Source organism: Varroa jacobsoni, unplaced genomic scaffold (assembly GCF_002532875.2).
Source record: "Varroa jacobsoni isolate VJ856 unplaced genomic scaffold, vjacob_1.0 scaffold_1389, whole genome shotgun sequence".
In the NCBI taxonomy this organism is placed as follows: domain Eukaryota; kingdom Metazoa; phylum Arthropoda; class Arachnida; order Mesostigmata; family Varroidae; genus Varroa; species Varroa jacobsoni.
In genome coordinates, this window is record NW_019214291.1 from 84168 (window position 1) to 97104 (window position 12937).

The 12937-nt window shown below is 48.6% G+C and overlaps 1 long non-coding RNA gene across 1 annotated transcript; it reads right to left on the minus strand.

The window, feature by feature from the left end:
* Nucleotides 1–1887: 1887 nt before the first annotated feature.
* Nucleotides 1888–7454, minus strand: LOC111269502 (uncharacterized). The gene is made up of 3 exons (XR_002685796.2): nt 5915–7454; nt 5311–5423; nt 1888–3071 (listed from the first exon to the last, which is right to left on the minus strand). It is a non-coding gene; the product is annotated as an uncharacterized LOC111269502 (long non-coding RNA).
* Nucleotides 7455–12937: the final 5483 nt, after the last annotated feature.

Consider the following 12937-nt stretch of genomic DNA (forward strand, 5'->3'; position numbering starts at 1 on the left):
TTCCCTCAACGACGCTGTTTCTTGTTTTCGCCTGTCGACTGTTCGTGCGTAATTATTCAATAAACAGCAGTAGCTTTCATACTCCTTTTGCATTTCTGTACAATCCCAATTCCAACCCATTTAAAGGCGCCACTAAGATAGACCGGACGGCGTAGAATATGGAGGGAATGTTGGCCATTTTAAAAGTAGGTCTTTACTATTCTACAGCATGCGACTACCACCTCGCTGTCAATAGAACCTAGTCAAAGCTAGCTAGTTCCGGTCTGTCCCCAGACTGGCCTTAACAGCCAACAGATCCTTTTTACCTCGTGGGAGTTACATTGCAAACGGAGAATAGGTTCTGGAAAAGCTGGTAGGTTAGGGTTAGACAGTGAGTGGCTGTGATAGAGAGATAGAGAGAGATGAAAGAATAGTTTAGGAATGAACGAAGAAGCTGTCGAGGCCAAGCGAAGAGCTGACGGTAGAATGACGCTGGTCTTGGGTTGGTGGGCAGCAGCTGGCCCGCGGTCATTCAGATGGTATGCCCCATATCCCGTACCTTCGTTGCCTCCTTTTCCATCAGTCTGGGTGGCCACAGGCACCTCCAACAGTCGAGAGTACACCCCTTTTTCCCCTTTTGCCATCGCTACTGGCCGCAAATCCAGCCGGCTAGCCACTGCAGACGCCACACCACCCTGTTCCTGCCAAACCGCACCGAACACGAGGCCGCCCCGGAAGCCCATCTAACCGCTGAACCGCAGCAATTTCCCCAGTCACCCTCTTTCTATCCAAATGTAATCCTTAAGCGAGCCATGCATTGCAAAAAGCATTGTCTCAAGAAGACAACAGCCCATATGCGGTGTACCTATAGCGGTCTTGGCAGACCGTCTTATTCGGTATAGAATTAATGAAGTGAATCGATGTTACACTTGAACGGGAAGTAGTATAAAATGAAACTTTTTCAGTTCTTCGTGACATTACATTGATATGCATTTGTACTCACAATATACTTGTTATTTTTCCATGCACTCCATTACAGCTGGTAGCCTCAACTTAGAAGGATGCCGCTCGTCACATGAGTTCCTTTAAACACTTCTGGCCTAATCAATTATCATTGGGCATGCGTGTGCATGTCCCTGGATCACTATATCCCGGTGATATTTCCTGGTTAAGGCCAGCGGTATTAGCTCCTCTACCACGTCAGAAAATCGGTAGAACAGGCAAAACGCCAATTTTTTTTTTTTAATCTATCGAGTAATTATAAATTGCATATCTGTTAGCTTCGTTCGCGCTGGGTTTTATATCACACTTGCTGGTTGAAAGCAAAACAACAAAGGAAAATTATGTGCCGCCAGTTTAAGATGAAGACAATCGTACTGAACACATGCAACGTGTATAATCTGCCCTAATTTCGCGATCAATATCCAGTCTCTGCAAGCTCGTCATTCGAACTACGAGGCGCAAACAAATGTCTTGTCATGCATACGATTCAACATTGTATTACGACGATAGGTCGTCGAAGCCTCTCAAGGGACAGGCTGAAACCGTCTAGCATGCTGTGGCTGGTAAAGACAACTACTTGAATGACCGATGTCCCCTCCGACCGCCCTGGATCTTAGTAACCCTCCAAAGGGTTTGGAATTGGGACTACAAAAAATCAAAAAAAAGGTATGAAGACTGCCGCTGCTCCTTGAATAATTACACACGAACGGTCGACAGGCAAAAACTAAACGCTACGGGAAATCGCTTGTTGAAACGCGGCTATGCGCAACAATGAAAATCAACATCCCGTGAAACTGCCATTAACCTCTCACTACCTCAAATTCCATTAGGTAACCGCCCACTTTCAACATCCGCGGATCGAAATACGATGATCCTAGCCAGTCTTCTTTTCGCAATGGTGTAGTCTTTCTTTTTTTTTTTGGGTTAGTTCTCTCGACGAGGTAATCGATACGACTGAGATTCGCGACTATAGTTTCCGCTAAGCTCACAGGTGCTTGGGTATTGCTGATGGGAAGCGGGAACAAGCAGGATTTGTTCTCGTACTTTGGCGGTTTCCCTCCAGCCTTTCAACAGCCAGGAGCAAAAGCCACTCAGGAATTCACAGTGACTGTCTTAAAAGAGCTACGCAGATACCTTCAACTCTCCGGATTTGCCTGCGGCCGCCAATTTAAAGACGCCCCTCCTGTTTTTCCACGAACTACAGTGCGGACCTGCCGCCTGTGGTTCGGGCCCGGTCTGATACAGCGGCCTATAGCTTTCTCGCTACTTCCCTCCCGTCTTTGATAGTTGTTACCGTAGAGTACAGACTACTGGATACTCAACCTCCGCCCCCTCTGATATCTGTGCCGAAGAAGGAGCCTACACACCTACGACATCGTAGGAAGCCGATTTGCGAGACTTCTTCTGAACCTTTGCTTTACTTTAGATTTTGTTTCGACCAACAAGATGCCTTCACATGAGAACATAGGTTTATTCTGATTCGACCATTAAAGACAGCCTCATCGTCGTAGCAGAGCATCGGTGCTTCTTCGGCACCGAACAATGAACCACCTTAGCAGGCGCATAGTAGTTAAAACAGCTGGTGAGTTACCTTTTCTCTGCCTGTTGATGGCCGCCATTCCTGTGATGAGTACAGCAAAGAATCAACTACCGAGCCAGCGAACCACCCAACCGATCGGCCGACAGACATATGATGAAATGAGCATCTGCCGAACGAGGCCGGCAGCTTTGATACTCCTGTAGCCCGCAAAGCCTGAGATGGGGAAGATGGCGTTCCAAGGATCGGTTCTACGAAAATCCAACTGGTGGCCGATTTAAAAAACGATGCTCATCCGCTAGAAGGGCTATCGGGCCCGTGGTATTGCCACCGATCGTGCTACTCCCTCAAGCGCTTTCTTGCTTTTCTTCTGCATCACATTTCTACATGTTTCTCCAAGCGGTTGCACGCAGGCAAGACACTCGCTTTAGTCGATTTTCTGATCCACTCGACGAGGCGCGTTGGTGAGCAAAGGCTTTTTTCAGGCTGTCAGGAGGGCAGCGCGACGACGCAACACTTTCTAAATCTCCACTCGACCCCAACGAGAAGAACCCTGTAAGCACAATCATAGCGTTCAGTATTCAAACCCGCCATTCCCTTGGTCGCGTTTGGGCAAAGAGACGCTACTAAGAAGGTTTAATTCGTCGAGGTCTAACTGTTCCTCCTTTTTCTAAACGTACACACTTCTAGATTTAGCGCATAGATTCTTTTCGGGCATCATGTGCACCCGGGTTCTGGATCGACCCTGGCGGGCACGTATTCTTTCAATGGCAATCTTTGTCTGCTTGCTTGCTCGCAAATGTCGACTTCACTTTTAGAGGATACTTGCTTTGGTGATGCATGAGGCTGGCCTGCTTACACGTCTACTAACAACCTTCGACACATTTATGCAATGACGACATACATTCGTACGAAGCGTACTTTAAAATTAAAAGCTCTTTATTAATTCTTCATTTCTGCCACCTGTGAATAAGATACGTGCACATACGACCACAAGTATTCGCATCAAGTGCCTATATTGGAAACATTTAACTTTAATTCTCTCACTGTATAAAGTACAAATGGCACAAAATAGTGCTAGAGGCTATATAAGCATTGCTGTGTGATCAAGCAATAATATATAAAACATTTCTGTGAAGTAAACATGCTCACATACAATAGTTGAAGTGTTTTCGTAGTTAGGGTGGAGATTTGGTTCGTTGTCATCATTAAATTATTATGTAATGTACGTGGATTTCCTGCTTGTTACCGGTCGCCATTGCTGTTGTCGTCGTGCTCGCTCAACATTGCTTTGGTACTGCTGGCGCTGGTGGTCCTCGCAACGACATCATCGGTCATCACACACAAGCGACGGCGGCAGCAACAGCAGCAGCGGTGCGCGAATATCGACCGTCATCACCACTGACAGAGCGCGCGAGAGAAAGAGCATCACCATCGAAGCGCGACCCGAGATCGACACTGGCCTGCTTGCCTGCCTCACCAGTATCCTCTGAACGCTCGACCGGTCTGGTCGCTATTGCACGGACCGACCAACCGACTCGCTGCTGTTTCCCGTCCCTCCATTTGCCCCTGCCTGATCCCAGGTTTCCTTCACCCTCTTAGTGTCGTCCTGGTTAAGGGCGGCTAACGCTGGTCGCTGTAAGCCCTAGTTTACTCCAGGCACACTTTGCCATCAGCCAGTCATCGTAGTCTTCTCCCTTCTTCCCAGAGGAGTTACCAGGAGCAGCCTGAGAGGCGAGGCGAGGCCAGTGGCAGCAACTAGACGAAGTAGCAGCAGCAGCAACCTCCCTAGTGATTCCTTCGACTCGCTTGCTCACTCACCCCGAGACACAAAGAGGCCGATATTCTCCTTGTTCTATCCCGGAAACAGCAGCAGCTCGAAGGGGAACCTGGGCCAGCCGAGGGAGGGAGGGAGGGAGGGAAAGGGGAGCGACGACGGGACGATGGGGTGTGCAGTAGTCTGAGGCAGTCAGTAGTGCCTGCCCAGAGGGGCCTCTCTCCGGTCGGGGCATGGGAAGTCGGTCTCGACCAGGGGGTATGAGCGTGGGTGACTCACCAGCAAAGAAGAACGGGGGTGGGGTAAGGAGGCTGATGGGGTATATCTCTCTAATAGTTAACGAAGCGCTTTAAATTCTATTGCAATTTTACAACGAACTCTTCTGAAACGCTGCAATGCTGGGAACCCCGCTTCGCCTTCAGCTGCCGGCTTCTCCGCTTGCAGTAAGCTGCTGTTGGATGGAGGAAAATAGTGCAGGAGACGGACGGCGAGTCCTGCTTATACAGACAGTGGCAACAGCAGAGCATGAGGTAAAGAGAAGCATACATCAGTCTTTCTTCCTTCGTCGATCGCTTCGTCGGTAAGGTTGCAGCACGAGCCTGGCTGCTGCTTTAGGAGGGCAACCACCAGCTCTACCGCCAATGCAAAGGAAGATGGTCGGTTCATTCTCCCACTCCTCTTCGCATGTTTCAGCGTCGACGCTTTCTGTTCGCTTGTGGACCACTCGCTGGTCCGTGCTTGCGGTCACTGTCTCCGACGATGCCGCGTTCCCCGGGGGATATAGCTTGCGGGGGCGGATGTTACTGAGCCGTTTGCTGTTGTGGGCCAGCTAAGGTGGTAAAGAGATGGCATGGAAAAACACAGGCCGGCGAGTTTAAGGCAAAGCTAGTTACAAACAGAGAGTGGGTAGAAGAGAAGTTGAGCGCGGACCGCATCGCAGTACCATCATGATTATCATCATTATCATCATCAAAGCAACCAAGAACTAGCACAAGGGTTTCAATTTACAACTTACCCTAGTTAGGGAGTGGGCAGGCAGAATAACCGTTTGGTAAGAAGGCAGTCTCCAAGGCAGGAGTTTTAGCAGGGCTGTTCAATGGTCAGAGCTGCTGCTGCTGCTGCTGCTACCTGAAAGTAAGAGGCATTTCGATTTGCAGTGCAATCTTATTACTAGGATACTAAAAAGCCTTCGCGATATAGTTAATTTCGATTTAATGCATAAATTATCAGACAACCCAGCTATCGCTTATCTAGATCAATCAGCTATGTTGGATCCATTGTTGGTATAATAAGCAATATCCAAATACATTTGTGTAATCGGCATTTTGAATGAAACATTCAACAGTGTATCGTCGCTAACCGAACTCTTCACTCATATAGTAGGTCTAAGTAAAGAAATCGTCTCAACAGCTTCTTCTTTATTAACTTCAACTTTATTCAAATAGAGGCTATATGTAAGCGGTGAAGTAACAAAAAAACGGGTGTATGCGCTTGATCGCAATCGTCGCGTAAATAACTAACGAAAGGACAAAACAAAAATCAATCTTGTCTAAGATTACACTTGGATTGGTTTAAAGCTGTAACTGATTATGATTCTACTATAGATTGATTTCACTTACCAGAAAAATTTACCTGAACATGGCATGCAGAGTAACACCTACTGCCTTTCTCCTTGTGTTGGCAATAACAGACCTCCAATTTGTAGCTGTTGCTCCCTAAGCCGAAAAGAGTGAACACTTGATCCACCTTCTAAGTTCTGCTGATATTACGTCTCTGGGGCAGCACGTGCGCATGCGTAGGGCCCTGTTGTTAAGAAAACTACCCGGAATAGAACGCTAGTGTTATCACCATCATCATGCCGGATGTCCCTCTGCATCGATGGTCAGCACACACCCTCCGAGATTGGAGATGGCAGCAGGAAGGGAAGATGGGAGCGTTCGTGAAGGTGGTAGCGTTTCGACAGCGTAAGGCGTGCGCGCATCGTAGTAGCATTTGCGTTAAGCTTCAGTCCTCTCAGTCCGTGAATCGTCTTTGTTTGGGCGTGGCCGCCCGGTGCCGTCCCACTACTTGCAAAGTCTCTTCATTCTTCCGTTTCCTGTTTGCTCTTCTCTTAGGCCCTCTCGATCTCAAACGCAAATACCGCAGCGTAAGGGATTGACGTCTGAAAGAAGGACAAGTGCGGCACAGCATTGGTATGCGGTAGTCCTCTTGGCCAGCCTTACGTCAGCCAGTTGCCCCGATTTCGGAGCGAGCAGAATTTAGAAAAGTCTACGATTAGTGGCGGACTGCGGCCTATTCCTGCGCTTGCGACTTGACGGGAGAAACACTGCTTGACTATGAACTTGCTTGGCCTTTTTCATCTTACAAAATGTGAAGTATTAACTGAAACAGTCTCGTAACTAATCGCAACGCTTTTTGTCTCTACAGGCATTCATATGATCAGGATTTGCTCATTAGTACGTCTCTACCCTTACTGTTTATTCCCGTGTCCGACACGCTTACTTTTCTCTCTCTCAAACGTACACATATCGATGACGAAGCGTTTTGCCAACGTTTCTAACAAACAACCACTGAAACCCATTACGACCGAGTGGCACAAAAAAACGATAGAGAATTTTCCAGCAGCCAACGAGGATGAAAAGGATCCGTGCTTCGTCACTTCGTTCAATTGATAGCAAGGAGCTGACTACAGCGAACAGTTATATCGTTGTATCAGCAGAAATGTAGCAGCACCATGTCAAAACTTGCATATAGGTAAATAAAAGATCATCAGTTAGCTCACAAACGGCTTATGATGGCAATCTTCAAAAACGTCTTAAGTTCACAAATTTGTTTCTTGTCATATTCGAACCAAAGTGGTCGACAGCGGGGGGCGGAGTGTTGGCACATCCCCTCATAGAGGATCAATGCGCTTTTGGCAGAGCAAAGGGTTTCTTTAGGATCAAGAGTTGATGCGGCAGAAAGACAAGCTTCTGACCTATGTACTCTAAAGCAGGACAAAAGGTGACCGCTTCAGAATCGCACTACCTTTTCTCGTCGGTTAGTAAAGGACATCAAGTGGTCACGGTTGGCCTACCATCCCCATAGTTGCGAAGTTCCTCCGACGTTTGTTGCGTTGTCCACTACCTTCGGCCGGCCAATATCAGCGTCCCCGCCTCATGCTTCGTTTTTCTAAATCGAACGACAAAGGTCAAGCCTCATTTCACGTCAATTCGAGTCACACGAAAAAATAATATAACAGCGCAAAGGGACTATCACAAACGAAGCTACTGCCATGCGGAGAGCGACAGTTGACAAGCCACAATAAGTAGCTGAGCATCCGTACACATAGGGGTGTACTGAAGCCGTCGAGTCTCCCGACGAGAATGCTACCAGGACAAATGAAGCTCATTAAGAGACCCCACATAAGCAACAACACTCATAGCATCAGCGATAGAAGCAGCAGCAAACGGACGGAGATTTCATTCTCGGTCATCCGATCTACTTGGCGTTTTTCTCCTGCCTTCTGCAAATCCTTTGAGTGACTTTGTGTGACCTAATAATAGAAGCAAAGGAGGAAAGGCCCAGTTTTGCTGACGAAAAGGTAAAGCAATTACCCTAAAATCAGAATTTTTGACAATACCATGTAAGTTCGATGCTGTTGTGGTATCAATTCGAATGGTGGCCGTTTGAAGGACACCAGTAAATCGCAAACGGATTGTGTATGCCGGAGCAACCAGATATCACTGTTATTGCGGTTGTTATTGTTTTCGTTGTTATTAGGACAAAACGAATGAACGAAAACGATACCCGCCTCGCGTTGCATTGGCTTCTCGGGTGCCACGGCTTTGTTCCCGGCAAGCCGACGTGCCAGCGAGAACTATCTGAATTCGCATTGTTGGCTCAATGTCTTCGGATCTTAAAGGAAGATGAGGATACTGTTGCCGGAGACCTGAACCAGAGACTGGGTCAGGCCGGTCAGAGAAGCGATGGAGTGAGACTTGCTTGCACAGAACGAGCCGAGAGAGGGCGCGTGGAGGCAAATGAAGAATCAGCTCAATGGTGTGTGACAGAGTAACTCATTATGGCGCTTTGCACACGACATAGACGTCTGGTAAGCACCCAAAAGAACGGTCGCTGATGCGTTTGCCAGGCCTGGAGAGGGTCCTCGAAAGAGATGGCTGGCCATGTCCTGCCGATCCGTTGGTAGTCTCCTGAGCTAAAGTGACAGGATATCGCGCCATGGTGGACGAGTCGTGCTGTTGGATCCCTTGGGACGAGCTTCAGGCCAGGGCAATACGGGACAAACACGCTGTTCAATGATGCTGCCGCAGGATAGAACGGCGTTGTTGGAGCGCGAACGATAGCTAGCCGATCAGTAACAATAGGCCGCCGTATTTACCCTGATCGTGCTTGACTAAACATGTCCTGTATCTGCTTGTGTTATGTCATCTATTGTGGTAGAGAGAACAACACGTAAACGAATATATTACGTATTAAACAGCATAGCAAAAATCACAAAGGATAGTAGTTAACTTATTAGAATTAATAAACGCACGTATTCATGTAAATGGTCTGCGATTATGATTCTCGCTTTCAAAAGGTCAAAGATTTCTATTCACTGAAAAAGGGACTGGCATTGTTCGTTCTGCCAGGTTATTGTATACCAGGAATTAGCAAGATGTCACCATGAAGTAGTTGTACACTGTCCGCTCCGTGTGTGTACGTATATGCTGATTTGTTTGTTTCCATTCGGCCAAATTCTTTTTTTAAATGTGTAAATCGTAAACAATTTCTGTTTGTATGCACTTGCTGCGTACGTTGCTCTCTTTGCTTCCATAGACATAGTATGAAATGCAGATATATCCACATTCACTTCCAACTATATGGGAATTCGCCTCACATGGGAAACCACCCCTCTACGATCTCATCCTGCCCTTCATCCGGTGAAATCAACAAATGGGAGGAACACGTGGCTATAGTCGGCTCTGGTTCACGATGTAGGTGGCAAAGTGAAACCGTACTCCTCGAGGATGGGCGCTTGGACCGTATGCCCATAGGCCAAATAAGGAGGACTACGGCCGCTCAAGCAGTCGGCAGGCAATCGCTGTTAGCCTGCTAGGCGGTCGAGCCTAAGAGATGGGCCTATGGCGCCCTATTCTACCCGGGATTGGTTTGCTTGCTTTAGGGTTTCAGGGATAGTCGACAGCACCGTCCGACTCTTGTAAAGCCGCCTCTTTACTAGTTCCAAGCCCTGCCTGGCCCCAAACCCCACCCGGTCTACTATGGAAGTCGGTCAAATTTCTGAGGTGTCGGCTGTCGCCCTATTACCAGCCGCGCCGAGAGCCAACGCTATGCGGACTGCGTTGGAGGCGCATTGCCATAGTTTGTATTAGACGCATCCGCTATACCATCATCAGCGTGTCGATAGGGACTCAGGCTCCCGTCCCTTCGATGGTATTAGACTAACGGTAGCGGTCTCGTTTAGTTGTGGCTCGCTCCAGGGGCCTCTCCTGACTTGTTGTAGCGGACAGGCGTAAATCGACTCTAGGCTTCAGACTAGCGGGCGGTGATACATAGTGACGGGCGCAAAAGCAGACAAGCAGGGAAAGCGTCAAGCAGAAAAGGACCCGCAGCATGGTCCGTCTGGCCAGCTAGTAGCGGCCAACACAACGAAAAGATACTTGGTACTAATTCTTCCATTCGTCCTTTTTTTACTCACATGTTCTCTTGCCCAACCTTTTTGTTCGTTTCGTTTAGATATCGTCGTCTAGATTGCCTGAGCAAGCAGGCCAGCTAGCTCGCTGGCAATATAGAGACGCAGCAGCATTCCGACAGTGGAATTATTGTCGTCGCAAAGAGAAAAGCGGGCAGCGGCCGCACTTGGCGGCTGGTGTCTCTGAGATGAGTGGCTTGGCCTGCCTAGGCCGAAACTGAGCTGAAGCGACGGCAAAAGCAAAGGCGAGCGGTAGGCGGGCGTCAGTTGGACAGCTGTAGCAACAACGGCACGAAACCGTGCACCTACGACCGATCTGCCCCCCACCCCGCCGTAGCCGAGTGATCCTCCAGGACCCGCGTAGAAAGACAGGACAGAGGGCCAACATCCGACGGCCTTTGGTAGCAGAAGCCTCGAGTCGTCTGGCAAACCAACCCCTCTTGGATAGTTTCGCCGCTGCTACTATTTATTAGTTGCAATGGAATTCGCGGTTTGACGCTATCTCGCTATTGTACGACTACTACCACTATATCCTAACGCTTTTACCATTACCACCTTCACACAGTACACGCAGCGTTACCCCAGGTTTCCTCTTCTTCACCACAAGTTCTCTCTGTCTTTTTTCCACTCTCTTCCTTTATCCAGCCTTCCCATGATTCTGCCGTGCCTGTGTCTTCGCAGGCCGTTCCATCTTTCATGGCCCGTGCAAAGCGATCGGCCACAGACAAAGGAAGCTAGCAACAATAAATAGAAATAGTATTGGAGAGTATAAGTACACAGCAGAGCTGACTGGCTGCTTCAGTCAGCTCGCCCAGGTCTCTACACAAACGTGAAGTTGTTCTGCCTGCCCCACTGATCGAAGGGAAGAAGAAAACGAAAAAAGCAGCAAAAAGAAAACGAAGTCCAAGCCGCGAAGCCGATGAAGTTAAAGGAACACGGGGTGAGGCAAGGAATATAGAGACAGAGCCATGGCTCTTTTGCGAGGGAGAGGAAAAGAGGGAGCCGGCATGACTTTTCAATTCTTTATTGTACTTGTAGTACTTTTAGCATTTATATGGGTCTCTAATGTCGTGTGTTTCTGACCGACGACTAAACGGGCACTGCATTTGCTATGGTTGGCACTTTTCTTCTTTCATCTGAAAGGCAGACCGTATAGGTCTTTGGGAATAAAAAAGGACCAATTCTCAACAGATGTAAGTGGCTATGGCCGGCTTGAGCAATCATCACAGGCTCAGTAAGGGTGTGACTTGGAACCAACATAGACGAGGGTATCAGATCCAGAGTAAGGCTACAGCACAGTTGAAGCAGCAGCGGCAGCTTCTTTTGGCGAAGTGTCGTCTTCGTCGGGACCGAAAAGTCCTGACGTACTGACAGATACGGACACAGACAATAATAGATTTCCGTTTTTTGAACTCACTAGCAGCGGTACCATGGTTCCTGTCTTGTCGGGCTTGGCATTTCATTTCAAACCAAGCGGTCAGTTAAAGGGAGAGGAGATTTTGTAGCGGGAGCGAGAAGCAATGACGCGAAATTATGAGAGGCTTCGAAAATCGGCGAGAGGATGGGCTCGAACGAACCTTCGAGTCAGAATGGCGCCGAGAATAGCAAGGAGAGTGGGCAATCGGTCATTTGGATGCTATTGAAATGTGAGAACAGACACTGCTCCCGGAGATCCCCAGCCCGGTTCAACCGCTGTCGACAATCCAAAGATCGCCAAGTCGAGTCGATGAGGCCTTGATGGTCGGATCATCACATAGCCAGCTGACCAGTCTGATCATCGGATCCTTCGATAAGGACGCGGATGAGCAGGAGTCATGTCAGGAGGGCTAGCGCCTGAAGGAGAGGGTATGGGTGGTGCAGGCACCAGCGATGCTTGCCAGCTCCTGGTTGCCTGTCTGGATGGGTGGGTGGGTGCGTGGGTGCCCTGCCCAAGGGACTTCGCCACACAGGCAATCAGATGCTGTGGCGGCAACCGGTCTAATGTTTAGTTGTCGAGGGTCTACCTGGTTGGTATATAGCGATGTTAGTGCGACGCTGAGAGAATCACTGCCCCCTCAGCCCTGTATATACTTTATAGAACTCAATGCAATGACGATCGTCGCACATAGTGATTACTCTAGGTGACAGCGGCGACGAGATTTGCAATCTATTGGGGCAAATGACGAGAAACTAGCTGCCTGCCTGCCTGCCTCACGCCGTGCACCCAACATCGAAGGCTGTCTAGCTAGCCACTGTACAAACTATGTTAGTTAAGCAAACGGCCTGCCGCTCGTGCGACCTCGACCGGTGCGTGCGACCTAACGGAGCAACTATTCAGATAAATATCAACTATGCAAATGGTCCTAATTTACTTAAATGCTGCAGCGCTGGAGGCACTTGCTGCCAATGCATAGCAACAAAGCATTGGCATCGGCTTATGTCAGTCGCTCTTATACTGTACATGTTGCTGTACATCGTATTCTACATATACAGTATATCCCCGTACTTCCACCTAGAGCAAAAAAACGAGTGAGAGAGAGGACGGCTGGCCGCAAGGAACTTCACCTGCCATTCGTTGTTCTACCTAGCGCCAAGTACGATAACAGTGGCCGTGATTGTATCGTTAGCAATATATCTTTCGACAGCGGGCGTTGTAGCAGTGGCTGTAGACGGCCCTGGAACTGCATGGCAGCTACAATTGATGCAGCCTTGTATCGAACGCACATGGGGCACTGCGTTCTGAACTATTTCGAAGCCCGATGAATACTGACAACAAACGAGACGACTGAAAGATTGGCTTCGTGCCTACATCTTAAAATTTGCGTTGAACAAAGTACCGTCGAGCGCCTTGGCTTGTCCTTCATATCCGCTATTGCTTCTCCGTTCGCTGTCGCAAGTCGCTCGTAACTATCGCCATCAATCTGCGAACGCCCTGGAAACGTGCTCAAAACAGGACTTCGAATTGCAG